General features: G+C 40.1%; 5 non-coding genes across 5 annotated transcripts; all 5 read right to left on the bottom strand.

Moving 5' to 3' along the window:
* Positions 1 to 592: 592 nt before the first annotated feature.
* On the bottom strand, positions 593 to 711 carry LOC142347580 (5S ribosomal RNA). The gene has a single exon (XR_012760564.1). It is a non-coding gene; the product is annotated as a 5S ribosomal RNA (ribosomal RNA).
* Positions 712 to 1,847: 1,136 nt separating this feature from the next.
* On the bottom strand, positions 1,848 to 1,966 carry LOC142347579 (5S ribosomal RNA). Its single transcript, XR_012760563.1, has one exon. It is a non-coding gene; the product is annotated as a 5S ribosomal RNA (ribosomal RNA).
* A 4,899-nt stretch (positions 1,967 to 6,865) lies between these two features.
* On the bottom strand, positions 6,866 to 6,984 carry LOC142347578 (5S ribosomal RNA). The gene has a single exon (XR_012760562.1). It is a non-coding gene; the product is annotated as a 5S ribosomal RNA (ribosomal RNA).
* A 3,772-nt stretch (positions 6,985 to 10,756) lies between these two features.
* On the bottom strand, positions 10,757 to 10,875 carry LOC142347577 (5S ribosomal RNA). Its single transcript, XR_012760561.1, has one exon. It is a non-coding gene; the product is annotated as a 5S ribosomal RNA (ribosomal RNA).
* A 1,890-nt stretch (positions 10,876 to 12,765) lies between these two features.
* Positions 12,766 to 12,884, bottom strand: LOC142347576 (5S ribosomal RNA). The gene has a single exon (XR_012760560.1). It is a non-coding gene; the product is annotated as a 5S ribosomal RNA (ribosomal RNA).
* Positions 12,885 to 14,191: the final 1,307 nt, after the last annotated feature.

Here is a 14,191-nt window from a genome sequence, read left to right as displayed (position 1 = left end):
CATTTTTTGTGGGCATGCTCCACTTGAGCCATAGTTTGGGATAAAACAAAAAAATCTGGCACAGCGAATCATTTCGGACAGGTTTTTACCGATTTCCAAAAAAGTATCCGCGCTCGATGAGGCTTAACTTTTTCGATCACCGAACTTTGTTTTGGTCACCAAATCGTCAATTTTAGTCCAAATTGGCTCATTTTTTGTGGGCATGCTCCACTTGAGCCATAGTTTGGGATAAAACAAAAAAATCTGGCACAGCGAATCATTTTGGACAAGTTTTTACCGATTTCCAAAAAAGTATCCGCGCTCGATGAGGCTTAACTTTTTCGATCACCGAACTTTGTTTTGGCCACCAAATCGTCAATTTTAGTCCGAAATGGCTCATTTTTTGTGGGCATGCTCCACTTGAGCCATAGTTGGGGCTAAAACAAAAAAATCTGTCACAGCGAACCATTTTGGACAAGTTTTCACCAATTTCCAAAAAAGTATCCGCGCTCGATGAGGCTTAACTTTTTCGATCACCGAGGCTTTTTGAGGCTCTAAAATGTGTAAATATCGAATAAAAGTATTCTATGAGGTTTGAATACTCAAAAGAAAAAGCCTACAACACCTGGTGTTCCCAAGCGGTCACCCATCCAAGTACTAACCAGGCCCAATGTTGCTTAACTTCGGTGATCGGACGAGAACCGGTGCATTCAACATGGTATGGTCGTAGGCATTTGCGTAAGTGGGAGCGAATTTATATACAACAGTATTGTTTTGTAGTCCTATATTCATATACAGGATCACTTTAACTGGCCGCCTTGCGGTTTGCAAAATAGTCACTTAATACATGCAATTTTAGCCACGGTTGTGTTATAATTTATGCAATTCGTAGCCATACAGTGTATTATGACCAACGCACAAACTTTTTGCTTCCAACCATCCACAATACAGTGGAACGGCCCCAAAACAAGGGAGAGATGAATTGGGTCCGAGGAACCTGTTCAACCGGACATTGAACCGGAAGCATGACTTCAGTGGGTTTAGGTCGGTAATTGGGAAAATCAGTGGCGAATTGCTTTTAGCCTAATTGTTGTGATAAACTTATTAAATAGGTAAGTATCAACTCTATTTGATAAGTTTTATTTGAATGCACTCTGCGTTAGCGGAGTGCAGCCTAAAGAATGGAACTCAGCGATTTGCACTAACTTAAAAGTTAGATTAATAAAGGGAAATTTTACAATTAGTATTGATGTTTCCGAGACAGTTCCAAATATCAAATATACAGTAAACGCAAGCAGGGGAACTATTAGAATGGCCTTTACAAGTATATGGGGTGTGTTTGGAGCAATGGTTATTGCTGAAATTGTCATTTACAAAAAGTATCCGCGCTCGATGAGGCTTAACTTTTTCGATCACCGAACTTTGTTTTGGTCACCAAATCGTCAATTTTAGTCCAAATTGGCTCATTTTTTGTGGGCATGCTCCACTTGAGCCATAGTTTGGGATAAAACAAAAAAATCTGGCACAGCGAATCATTTTGGACAAGTTTTTACCGATTTCCAAAAAAGTATCCGCGCTCGATGAGGCTTAACTTTTTCGATCACCGAACTTTGTTTTGGCCACCAAATCGTCAATTTTAGTCCGAAATGGCTCATTTTTTGTGGGCATGCTCCACTTGAGCCATAGTTGGGGCTAAAACAAAAAAATCTGTCACAGCGAACCATTTTGGACAAGTTTTCACCAATTTCCAAAAAAGTATCCGCGCTCGATGAGGCTTAACTTTTTCGATCACCGAGGCTTTTTGAGGCTCTAAAATGTGTAAATATCGAATAAAAGTATTCTATGAGGTTTGAATACTCAAAAGAAAAAGCCTACAACACCTGGTGTTCCCAAGCGGTCACCCATCCAAGTACTAACCAGGCCCAATGTTGCTTAACTTCGGTGATCGGACGAGAACCGGTGCATTCAACATGGTATGGTCGTAGGCATTTGCGTAAGTGGGAGCGAATTTATATACAACAGTATTGTTTTGTAGTCCTATATTCATATACAGGATCACTTTAACTGGCCGCCTTGCGGTTTGCAAAATAGTCACTTAATACATGCAATTTTAGCCACGGTTGTGTTATAATTTATGCAATTCGTAGCCATACAGTGTATTATGACCAACGCACAAACTTTTTGCTTCCAACCATCCACAATACAGTGGAACGGCCCCAAAACAAGGGAGAGATGAATTGGGTCCGAGGAACCTGTTCAACCGGACATTGAACCGGAAGCATGACTTCAGTGGGTTTAGGTCGGTAATTGGGAAAATCAGTGGCGAATTGCTTTTAGCCTAATTGTTGTGATAAACTTATTAAATAGGTAAGTATCAACTCTATTTGATAAGTTTTATTTGAATGCACTCTGCGTTAGCGGAGTGCAGCCTAAAGAATGGAATTCAGCGATTTGCACTAACTTAAAAGTTAGATTAATAAAGGGAAATTTTACAATTAGTATTGATGTTTCCGAGACAGTTCCAAATATCAAATATACAGTAAACGCAAGCAGGGGAACTATTAGAATGGCCTTTACAAGTATATGGGGTGTGTTTGGAGCAATGGTTATTGCTGAAATTGTCATTTACAAAAAGTATCCGCGCTCGATGAGGCTTAACTTTTTCGATCACTGAACTTTGTTTTGGTCACCAAATCGTCAATTTTAGTCCAAATTGGCTCATTTTTTGTGGGCATGCTCCACTTGAGCCATAGTTTGGGATAAAACAAAAAAAATCTGGCACAGCGAACCATTTTGGACAGGTTTTTACCGATTTCCAAAAAAGTATCCGCGCTCGATGAGGCTTAACTTTTTCGATCACCGAACTTTGTTTTGGTCACCAAATCGTCAATTTTAGTCCGAATTGGCTCATTTTTTGTGGGCATGCTCCACTTGAGCCATAGTTTGGGATAAAACAAAAAAATCTGGCACTGCGAATCATTTCGGACAGGTTTTTACCGATTTCCAAAAAAGTATCCGCGCTCGATGAGGCTTAACTTTTTCGATCACCGAACTTTGTTTTGGTCACCAAATCGTCAATTTTAGTCCAAATTGGCTCATTTTTTGTGGGCATGCTCCACTTGAGCCATAGTTTGGGATAAAACAAAAAAATCTGGCACAGCGAATCATTTTGGACAAGTTTTTACCGATTTCCAAAAAAGTATCCGCGCTCGATGAGGCTTAACTTTTTCGATCACCGAACTTTGTTTTGGCCACCAAATCGTCAATTTTAGTCCGAAATGGCTCATTTTTTGTGGGCATGCTCCACTTGAGCCATAGTTTGGGATAAAACAAAAAAATCTGGCACTGCGAATCATTTCGGACAGGTTTTTACCGATTTCCAAAAAAGTATCCGCGCTCGATGAGGCTTAACTTTTTCGATCACCGAACTTTGTTTTGGTCACCAAATCGTCAATTTTAGTCCAAATTGGCTCATTTTTTGTGGGCATGCTCCACTTGAGCCATAGTTTGGGATAAAACAAAAAAATCTGGCACAGCGAATCATTTTGGACAAGTTTTTACCGATTTCCAAAAAAGTATCCGCGCTCGATGAGGCTTAACTTTTTCGATCACTGAACTTTGTTTTGGTCACCAAATCGTCAATTTTAGTCCAAATTGGCTCATTTTTTGTGGGCATGCTCCACTTGAGCCATAGTTTGGGATAAAACAAAAAAAATCTGGCACAGCGAACCATTTTGGACAGGTTTTTACCGATTTCCAAAAAAGTATCCGCGCTCGATGAGGCTTAACTTTTTCGATCACCGAACTTTGTTTTGGTCACCAAATCGTCAATTTTAGTCCGAATTGGCTCATTTTTTGTGGGCATGCTCCACTTGAGCCATAGTTTGGGATAAAACAAAAAAATCTGGCACTGCGAATCATTTCGGACAGGTTTTTACCGATTTCCAAAAAAGTATCCGCGCTCGATGAGGCTTAACTTTTTCGATCACCGAACTTTGTTTTGGTCACCAAATCGTCAATTTTAGTCCAAATTGGCTCATTTTTTGTGGGCATGCTCCACTTGAGCCATAGTTTGGGATAAAACAAAAAAATCTGGCACAGCGAATCATTTTGGACAAGTTTTTACCGATTTCCAAAAAAGTATCCGCGCTCGATGAGGCTTAACTTTTTCGATCACCGAACTTTGTTTTGGCCACCAAATCGTCAATTTTAGTCCGAAATGGCTCATTTTTTGTGGGCATGCTCCACTTGAGCCATAGTTTGGGATAAAACAAAAAAATCTGGCACTGCGAATCATTTCGGACAGGTTTTTACCGATTTCCAAAAAAGTATCCGCGCTCGATGAGGCTTAACTTTTTCGATCACCGAACTTTGTTTTGGTCACCAAATCGTCAATTTTAGTCCAAATTGGCTCATTTTTTGTGGGCATGCTCCACTTGAGCCATAGTTTGGGATAAAACAAAAAAATCTGGCACAGCGAATCATTTTGGACAAGTTTTTACCGATTTCCAAAAAAGTATCCGCGCTCGATGAGGCTTAACTTTTTCGATCACTGAACTTTGTTTTGGTCACCAAATCGTCAATTTTAGTCCAAATTGGCTCATTTTTTGTGGGCATGCTCCACTTGAGCCATAGTTTGGGATAAAACAAAAAAAATCTGGCACAGCGAACCATTTTGGACAGGTTTTTACCGATTTCCAAAAAAGTATCCGCGCTCGATGAGGCTTAACTTTTTCGATCACCGAACTTTGTTTTGGTCACCAAATCGTCAATTTTAGTCCGAATTGGCTCATTTTTTGTGGGCATGCTCCACTTGAGCCATAGTTTGGGATAAAACAAAAAAATCTGGCACTGCGAATCATTTCGGACAGGTTTTTACCGATTTCCAAAAAAGTATCCGCGCTCGATGAGGCTTAACTTTTTCGATCACCGAACTTTGTTTTGGTCACCAAATCGTCAATTTTAGTCCAAATTGGCTCATTTTTTGTGGGCATGCTCCACTTGAGCCATAGTTTGGGATAAAACAAAAAAATCTGGCACAGCGAATCATTTTGGACAAGTTTTTACCGATTTCCAAAAAAGTATCCGCGCTCGATGAGGCTTAACTTTTTCGATCACCGAACTTTGTTTTGGCCACCAAATCGTCAATTTTAGTCCGAAATGGCTCATTTTTTGTGGGCATGCTCCACTTGAGCCATAGTTTGGGATAAAACAAAAAAATCTGGCACTGCGAATCATTTCGGACAGGTTTTTACCGATTTCCAAAAAAGTATCCGCGCTCGATGAGGCTTAACTTTTTCGATCACCGAACTTTGTTTTGGTCACCAAATCGTCAATTTTAGTCCAAATTGGCTCATTTTTTGTGGGCATGCTCCACTTGAGCCATAGTTTGGGATAAAACAAAAAAATCTGGCACAGCGAATCATTTTGGACAAGTTTTTACCGATTTCCAAAAAAGTATCCGCGCTCGATGAGGCTTAACTTTTTCGATCACCGAACTTTGTTTTGGCCACCAAATCGTCAATTTTAGTCCGAAATGGCTCATTTTTTGTGGGCATGCTCCACTTGAGCCATAGTTTGGGATAAAACAAAAAAATCTGGCACAGCGAATCATTTCGGACAGGTTTTTACCGATTTCCAAAAAAGTATCCGCGCTCGATGAGGCTTAACTTTTTCGATCACCGAACTTTGTTTTGGTCACCAAATCGTCAATTTTAGTCCAAATTGGCTCATTTTTTGTGGGCATGCTCCACTTGAGCCATAGTTTGGGATAAAACAAAAAAATCTGGCACAGCGAATCATTTTGGACAAGTTTTTACCGATTTCCAAAAAAGTATCCGCGCTCAATGAGGCTTAACTTTTTCGATCACCGAACTTTGTTTTGGCCACCAAATCGTCAATTTTAGTCCGAAATGGCTCATTTTTTGTGGGCATGCTCCACTTGAGCCATAGTTGGGGCTAAAACAAAAAAATCTGGCACAGCGAACCATTTTGGACAAGTTTTCACCAATTTCCAAAAAAGTATCCGCGCTCGATGAGGCTTAACTTTTTCGATCACCGAACTTTGTTTTGGTCACCAAATCGTCAATTTTAGTCCAAATTGGCTCATTTTTTGTGGGCATGCTCCACTTGAGCCATAGTTTGGGATAAAACAAAAAAATCTGGCACAGCGAATCATTTTGGACAAGTTTTTACCGATTTCCAAAAAAGTATCCGCGCTCGATGAGGCTTAACTTTTTCGATCACCGAACTTTGTTTTGGCCACCAAATCGTCAATTTTAGTCCGAAATGGCTCATTTTTTGTGGGCATGCTCCACTTGAGCCATAGTTTGGGATAAAACAAAAAAATCTGGCACAGCGAATCATTTCGGACAGGTTTTTACCGATTTCCAAAAAAGTATCCGCGCTCGATGAGGCTTAACTTTTTCGATCACCGAACTTTGTTTTGGTCACCAAATCGTCAATTTTAGTCCAAATTGGCTCATTTTTTGTGGGCATGCTCCACTTGAGCCATAGTTTGGGATAAAACAAAAAAATCTGGCACAGCGAATCATTTTGGACAAGTTTTTACCGATTTCCAAAAAAGTATCCGCGCTCGATGAGGCTTAACTTTTTCGATCACCGAACTTTGTTTTGGCCACCAAATCGTCAATTTTAGTCCGAAATGGCTCATTTTTTGTGGGCATGCTCCACTTGAGCCATAGTTGGGGCTAAAACAAAAAAATCTGGCACAGCGAACCATTTTGGACAAGTTTTCACCAATTTCCAAAAAAGTATCCGCGCTCGATGAGGCTTAACTTTTTCGATCACCGAGGCTTTTTGAGGCTCTAAAATGTGTAAATATCGAATAAAAGTATTCTATGAGGTTTGAATACTCAAAAGAAAAAGCCTACAACACCTGGTGTTCCCAAGCGGTCACCCATCCAAGTACTAACCAGGCCCAATGTTGCTTAACTTCGGTGATCGGACGAGAACCGGTGCATTCAACATGGTATGGTCGTAGGCATTTGCGTAAGTGGGAGCGAATTTATATACAACAGTATTGTTTTGTAGTCCTATATTCATATACAGGATCACTTTAACTGGCCGCCTTGCGGTTTGCAAAATAGTCACTTAATACATGCAATTTTAGCCACGGTTGTGTTATAATTTATGCAATTCGTAGCCATACAGTGTATTATGACCAACGCACAAACTTTTTGCTTCCAACCATCCACAATACAGTGGAACGGCCCCAAAACAAGGGAGAGATGAATTGGGTCCGAGGAACCTGTTCAACCGGACATTGAACCGGAAGCATGACTTCAGTGGGTTTAGGTCGGTAATTGGGAAAATCAGTGGCGAATTGCTTTTAGCCTAATTGTTGTGATAAACTTATTAAATAGGTAAGTATCAACTCTATTTGATAAGTTTTATTTGAATGCACTCTGCGTTAGCGGAGTGCAGCCTAAAGAATGGAACTCAGCGATTTGCACTAACTTAAAAGTTAGATTAATAAAGGGAAATTTTACAATTAGTATTGATGTTTCCGAGACAGTTCCAAATATCAAATATACAGTAAACGCAAGCAGGGGAACTATTAGAATGGCCTTTACAAGTATATGGGGTGTGTTTGGAGCAATGGTTATTGCTGAAATTGTCATTTACAAAAAGTATCCGCGCTCGATGAGGCTTAACTTTTTCGATCACTGAACTTTGTTTTGGTCACCAAATCGTCAATTTTAGTCCAAATTGGCTCATTTTTTGTGGGCATGCTCCACTTGAGCCATAGTTTGGGATAAAACAAAAAAAATCTGGCACAGCGAACCATTTTGGACAGGTTTTTACCGATTTCCAAAAAAGTATCCGCGCTCGATGAGGCTTAACTTTTTCGATCACCGAACTTTGTTTTGGTCACCAAATCGTCAATTTTAGTCCGAATTGGCTCATTTTTTGTGGGCATGCTCCACTTGAGCCATAGTTTGGGATAAAACAAAAAAATCTGGCACTGCGAATCATTTCGGACAGGTTTTTACCGATTTCCAAAAAAGTATCCGCGCTCGATGAGGCTTAACTTTTTCGATCACCGAACTTTGTTTTGGTCACCAAATCGTCAATTTTAGTCCAAATTGGCTCATTTTTTGTGGGCATGCTCCACTTGAGCCATAGTTTGGGATAAAACAAAAAAATCTGGCACAGCGAATCATTTTGGACAAGTTTTTACCGATTTCCAAAAAAGTATCCGCGCTCGATGAGGCTTAACTTTTTCGATCACCGAACTTTGTTTTGGCCACCAAATCGTCAATTTTAGTCCGAAATGGCTCATTTTTTGTGGGCATGCTCCACTTGAGCCATAGTTTGGGATAAAACAAAAAAATCTGGCACAGCGAATCATTTCGGACAGGTTTTTACCGATTTCCAAAAAAGTATCCGCGCTCGATGAGGCTTAACTTTTTCGATCACCGAACTTTGTTTTGGTCACCAAATCGTCAATTTTAGTCCAAATTGGCTCATTTTTTGTGGGCATGCTCCACTTGAGCCATAGTTTGGGATAAAACAAAAAAAATCTGGCACAGCGAACCATTTTGGACAGGTTTTTACCGATTTCCAAAAAAGTATCCGCGCTCGATGAGGCTTAACTTTTTCGATCACCGAACTTTGTTTTGGTCACCAAATCGTCAATTTTAGTCCGAATTGGCTCATTTTTTGTGGGCATGCTCCACTTGAGCCATAGTTTGGGATAAAACAAAAAAATCTGGCACAGCGAATCATTTCGGACAGGTTTTTACCGATTTCCAAAAAAGTATCCGCGCTCGATGAGGCTTAACTTTTTCGATCACCGAACTTTGTTTTGGTCACCAAATCGTCAATTTTAGTCCAAATTGGCTCATTTTTTGTGGGCATGCTCCACTTGAGCCATAGTTTGGGATAAAACAAAAAAAATCTGGCACAGCGAACCATTTTGGACAGGTTTTTACCGATTTCCAAAAAAGTATCCGCGCTCGATGAGGCTTAACTTTTTCGATCACCGAACTTTGTTTTGGTCACCAAATCGTCAATTTTAGTCCGAATTGGCTCATTTTTTGTGGGCATGCTCCACTTGAGCCATAGTTTGGGATAAAACAAAAAAATCTGGCACTGCGAATCATTTCGGACAGGTTTTTACCGATTTCCAAAAAAGTATCCGCGCTCGATGAGGCTTAACTTTTTCGATCACCGAACTTTGTTTTGGTCACCAAATCGTCAATTTTAGTCCAAATTGGCTCATTTTTTGTGGGCATGCTCCACTTGAGCCATAGTTTGGGATAAAACAAAAAAATCTGGCACAGCGAATCATTTTGGACAAGTTTTTACCGATTTCCAAAAAAGTATCCGCGCTCGATGAGGCTTAACTTTTTCGATCACCGAACTTTGTTTTGGCCACCAAATCGTCAATTTTAGTCCGAAATGACTCATTTTTTGTGGGCATGCTCCACTTGAGCCATAGTTTGGGATAAAACAAAAAAATCTGGCACAGCGAATCATTTCGGACAGGTTTTTACCGATTTCCAAAAAAGTATCCGCGCTCGATGAGGCTTAACTTTTTCGATCACCGAACTTTGTTTTGGTCACCAAATCGTCAATTTTAGTCCAAATTGGCTCATTTTTTGTGGGCATGCTCCACTTGAGCCATAGTTTGGGATAAAACAAAAAAAATCTGGCACAGCGAACCATTTTGGACAGGTTTTTACCGATTTCCAAAAAAGTATCCGCGCTCGATGAGGCTTAACTTTTTCGATCACCGAACTTTGTTTTGGTCACCAAATCGTCAATTTTAGTCCGAATTGGCTCATTTTTTGTGGGCATGCTCCACTTGAGCCATAGTTTGGGATAAAACAAAAAAATCTGGCACTGCGAATCATTTCGGACAGGTTTTTACCGATTTCCAAAAAAGTATCCGCGCTCGATGAGGCTTAACTTTTTCGATCACCGAACTTTGTTTTGGTCACCAAATCGTCAATTTTAGTCCAAATTGGCTCATTTTTTGTGGGCATGCTCCACTTGAGCCATAGTTTGGGATAAAACAAAAAAATCTGGCACAGCGAATCATTTTGGACAAGTTTTTACCGATTTCCAAAAAAGTATCCGCGCTGGATGAGGCTTAACTTTTTCGATCACCGAACTTTGTTTTGGCCACCAAATCGTCAATTTTAGTCCGAAATGGCTCATTTTTTGTGGGCATGCTCCACTTGAGCCATAGTTTGGGATAAAACAAAAAAATCTGGCACAGCGAATCATTTCGGACAGGTTTTTACCGATTTCCAAAAAAGTATCCGCGCTCGATGAGGCTTAACTTTTTCGATCACCGAACTTTGTTTTGGTCACCAAATCGTCAATTTTAGTCCAAATTGGCTCATTTTTTGTGGGCATGCTCCACTTGAGCCATAGTTTGGGACAAAACAAAAAAATCTGGCACAGCGAATCATTTTGGACAAGTTTTTACCGATTTCCAAAAAAGTATCCGCGCTCGATGAGGCTTAACTTTTTCGATCACCGAACTTTGTTTTGGCCACCAAATCGTCAATTTTAGTCCGAAATGGCTCATTTTTTGTGGGCATGCTCCACTTGAGCCATAGTTGGGGCTAAAACAAAAAAATCTGGCACAGCGAACCATTTTGGACAAGTTTTCACCAATTTCCAAAAAAGTATCCGCGCTCGATGAGGCTTAACTTTTTCGATCACCGAGGCTTTTTGAGGCTCTAAAATGTGTAAATATCGAATAAAAGTATTCTATGAGGTTTGAATACTCAAAAGAAAAAGCCTACAACACCTGGTGTTCCCAAGCGGTCACCCATCCAAGTACTAACCAGGCCCAATGTTGCTTAACTTCGGTGATCGGACGAGAACCGGTGCATTCAACATGGTATGGTCGTAGGCATTTGCGTAAGTGGGAGCGAATTTATATACAACAGTATTGTTTTGTAGTCCTATATTCATATACAGGATCACTTTAACTGGCCGCCTTGCGGTTTGCAAAATAGTCACTTAATACATGCAATTTTAGCCACGGTTGTGTTATAATTTATGCAATTCGTAGCCATACAGTGTATTATGACCAACGCACAAACTTTTTGCTTCCAACCATCCACAATACAGTGGAACGGCCCCAAAACAAGGGAGAGATGAATTGGGTCCGAGGAACCTGTTCAACCGGACATTGAACCGGAAGCATGACTTCAGTGGGTTTAGGTCGGTAATTGGGAAAATCAGTGGCGAATTGCTTTTAGCCTAATTGTTGTGATAAACTTATTAAATAGGTAAGTATCAACTCTATTTGATAAGTTTTATTTGAATGCACTCTGCGTTAGCGGAGTGCAGCCTAAAGAATGGAACTCAGCGATTTGCACTAACTTAAAAGTTAGATTAATAAAGGGAAATTTTACAATTAGTATTGATGTTTCCGAGACAGTTCCAAATATCAAATATACAGTAAACGCAAGCAGGGGAACTATTAGAATGGCCTTTACAAGTATATGGGGTGTGTTTGGAGCAATGGTTATTGCTGAAATTGTCATTTACAAAAAGTATCCGCGCTCGATGAGGCTTAACTTTTTCGATCACTGAACTTTGTTTTGGTCACCAAATCGTCAATTTTAGTCCAAATTGGCTCATTTTTTGTGGGCATGCTCCACTTGAGCCATAGTTTGGGATAAAACAAAAAAAATCTGGCACAGCGAACCATTTTGGACAGGTTTTTACCGATTTCCAAAAAAGTATCCGCGCTCGATGAGGCTTAACTTTTTCGATCACCGAACTTTGTTTTGGTCACCAAATCGTCAATTTTAGTCCGAATTGGCTCATTTTTTGTGAGCATGCTCCACTTGAGCCATAGTTTGGGATAAAACAAAAAAATCTGGCACTGCGAATCATTTCGGACAGGTTTTTACCGATTTCCAAAAAAGTATCCGCGCTCGATGAGGCTTAACTTTTTCGATCACCGAACTTTGTTTTGGTCACCAAATCGTCAATTTTAGTCCAAATTGGCTCATTTTTTGTGGGCATGCTCCACTTGAGCCATAGTTTGGGATAAAACAAAAAAAATCTGGCACAGCGAACCATTTTGGACAGGTTTTTACCGATTTCCAAAAAAGTATCCGCGCTCGATGAGGCTTAACTTTTTCGATCACCGAACTTTGTTTTGGTCACCAAATCGTCAATTTTAGTCAGAATTGGCTCATTTTTTGTGGGCATGCTCCACTTGAGCCATAGTTTGGGATAAAACAAAAAAATCTGGCACAGCGAATCATTTCGGACAGGTTTTTACCGATTTCCAAAAAAGTATCCGCGCTCGATGAGGCTTAACTTTTTCGATCACCGAACTTTGTTTTGGTCACCAAATCGTCAATTTTAGTCCAAATTGGCTCATTTTTTGTGGGCATGCTCCACTTGAGCCATAGTTTGGGATAAAACAAAAAAATCTGGCACAGCGAATCATTTTGGACAAGTTTTTACCGATTTCCAAAAAAGTATCCGCGCTCGATGAGGCTTAACTTTTTCGATCACCGAACTTTGTTTTGGCCACCAAATCGTCAATTTTAGTCCGAAATGGCTCATTTTTTGTGGGCATGCTCCACTTGAGCCATAGTTGGGGCTAAAACAAAAAAATCTGGCACAGCGAACCATTTTGGACAAGTTTTCACCAATTTCCAAAAAAGTATCCGCGCTCGATGAGGCTTAACTTTTTCGATCACCGAGGCTTTTTGAGGCTCTAAAATGTGTAAATATCGAATAAAAGTATTCTATGAGGTTTGAATACTCAAAAGAAAAAGCCTACAACACCTGGTGTTCCCAAGCGGTCACCCATCCAAGTACTAACCAGGCCCAATGTTGCTTAACTTCGGTGATCGGACGAGAACCGGTGCATTCAACATGGTATGGTCGTAGGCATTTGCGTAAGTGGGAGCGAATTTATATACAACAGTATTGTTTTGTAGTCCTATATTCATATACAGGATCACTTTAACTGGCCGCCTTGCGGTTTGCAAAATAGTCACTTAATACATGCAATTTTAGCCACGGTTGTGTTATAATTTATGCAATTCGTAGCCATACAGTGTATTATGACCAACGCACAAACTTTTTGCTTCCAACCATCCACAATACAGTGGAACGGCCCCAAAACAAGGGAGAGATGAATTGGGTCCGAGGAACCTGTTCAACCGGACATTGAACCGGAAGCATGACTTCAGTGGGTTTAGGTCGGTAATTGGGAAAATCAGTGGCGAATTGCTTTTAGCCTAATTGTTGTGATAAACTTATTAAATAGGTAAGTATCAACTCTATTTGATAAGTTTTATTTGAATGCACTCTGCGTTAGCGGAGTGCAGCCTAAAGAATGGAACTCAGCGATTTGCACTAACTTAAAAGTTAGATTAATAAAGGGAAATTTTACAATTAGTATTGATGTTTCCGAGACAGTTCCAAATATCAAATATACAGTAAACGCAAGCAGGGGAACTATTAGAATGGCCTTTACAAGTATATGGGGTGTGTTTGGAGCAATGGTTATTGCTGAAATTGTCATTTACAAAAAGTATCCGCGCTCGATGAGGCTTAACTTTTTCGATCACTGAACTTTGTTTTGGTCACCAAATCGTCAATTTTAGTCCAAATTGGCTCATTTTTTGTGGGCATGCTCCACTTGAGCCATAGTTTGGGATAAAACAAAAAAAATCTGGCACAGCGAACCATTTTGGACAGGTTTTTACCGATTTCCAAAAAAGTATCCGCGCTCGATGAGGCTTAACTTTTTCGATCACCGAACTTTGTTTTGGTCACCAAATCGTCAATTTTAGTCCGAATTGGCTCATTTTTTGTGAGCATGCTCCACTTGAGCCATAGTTTGGGATAAAACAAAAAAATCTGGCACTGCGAATCATTTCGGACAGGTTTTTACCGATTTCCAAAAAAGTATCCGCGCTCGATGAGGCTTAACTTTTTCGATCACCGAACTTTGTTTTGGTCACCAAATCGTCAATTTTAGTCCAAATTGGCTCATTTTTTGTGGGCATGCTCCACTTGAGCCATAGTTTGGGATAAAACAAAAAAAATCTGGCACAGCGAACCATTTTGGACAGGTTTTTACCGATTTCCAAAAAAGTATCCGCGCTCGATGAGGCTTAACTTTTTCGATCACCGAACTTTGTTTTGGTCACCAAATCGTCAATTTTAGTCAGAATTGGCTCATTTTTTG

The sequence above is a fragment of the Convolutriloba macropyga genome, chromosome 9, assembly GCF_964194025.1.
Source record: "Convolutriloba macropyga chromosome 9, txConMacr16.3, whole genome shotgun sequence".
Classification (NCBI taxonomy): Eukaryota; Metazoa; Xenacoelomorpha; order Acoela; family Convolutidae; genus Convolutriloba; species Convolutriloba macropyga.
The sequence above is the reverse complement of the archived record's forward strand: the minus strand, read 5'-3'. Positions and strand labels throughout refer to the sequence as shown.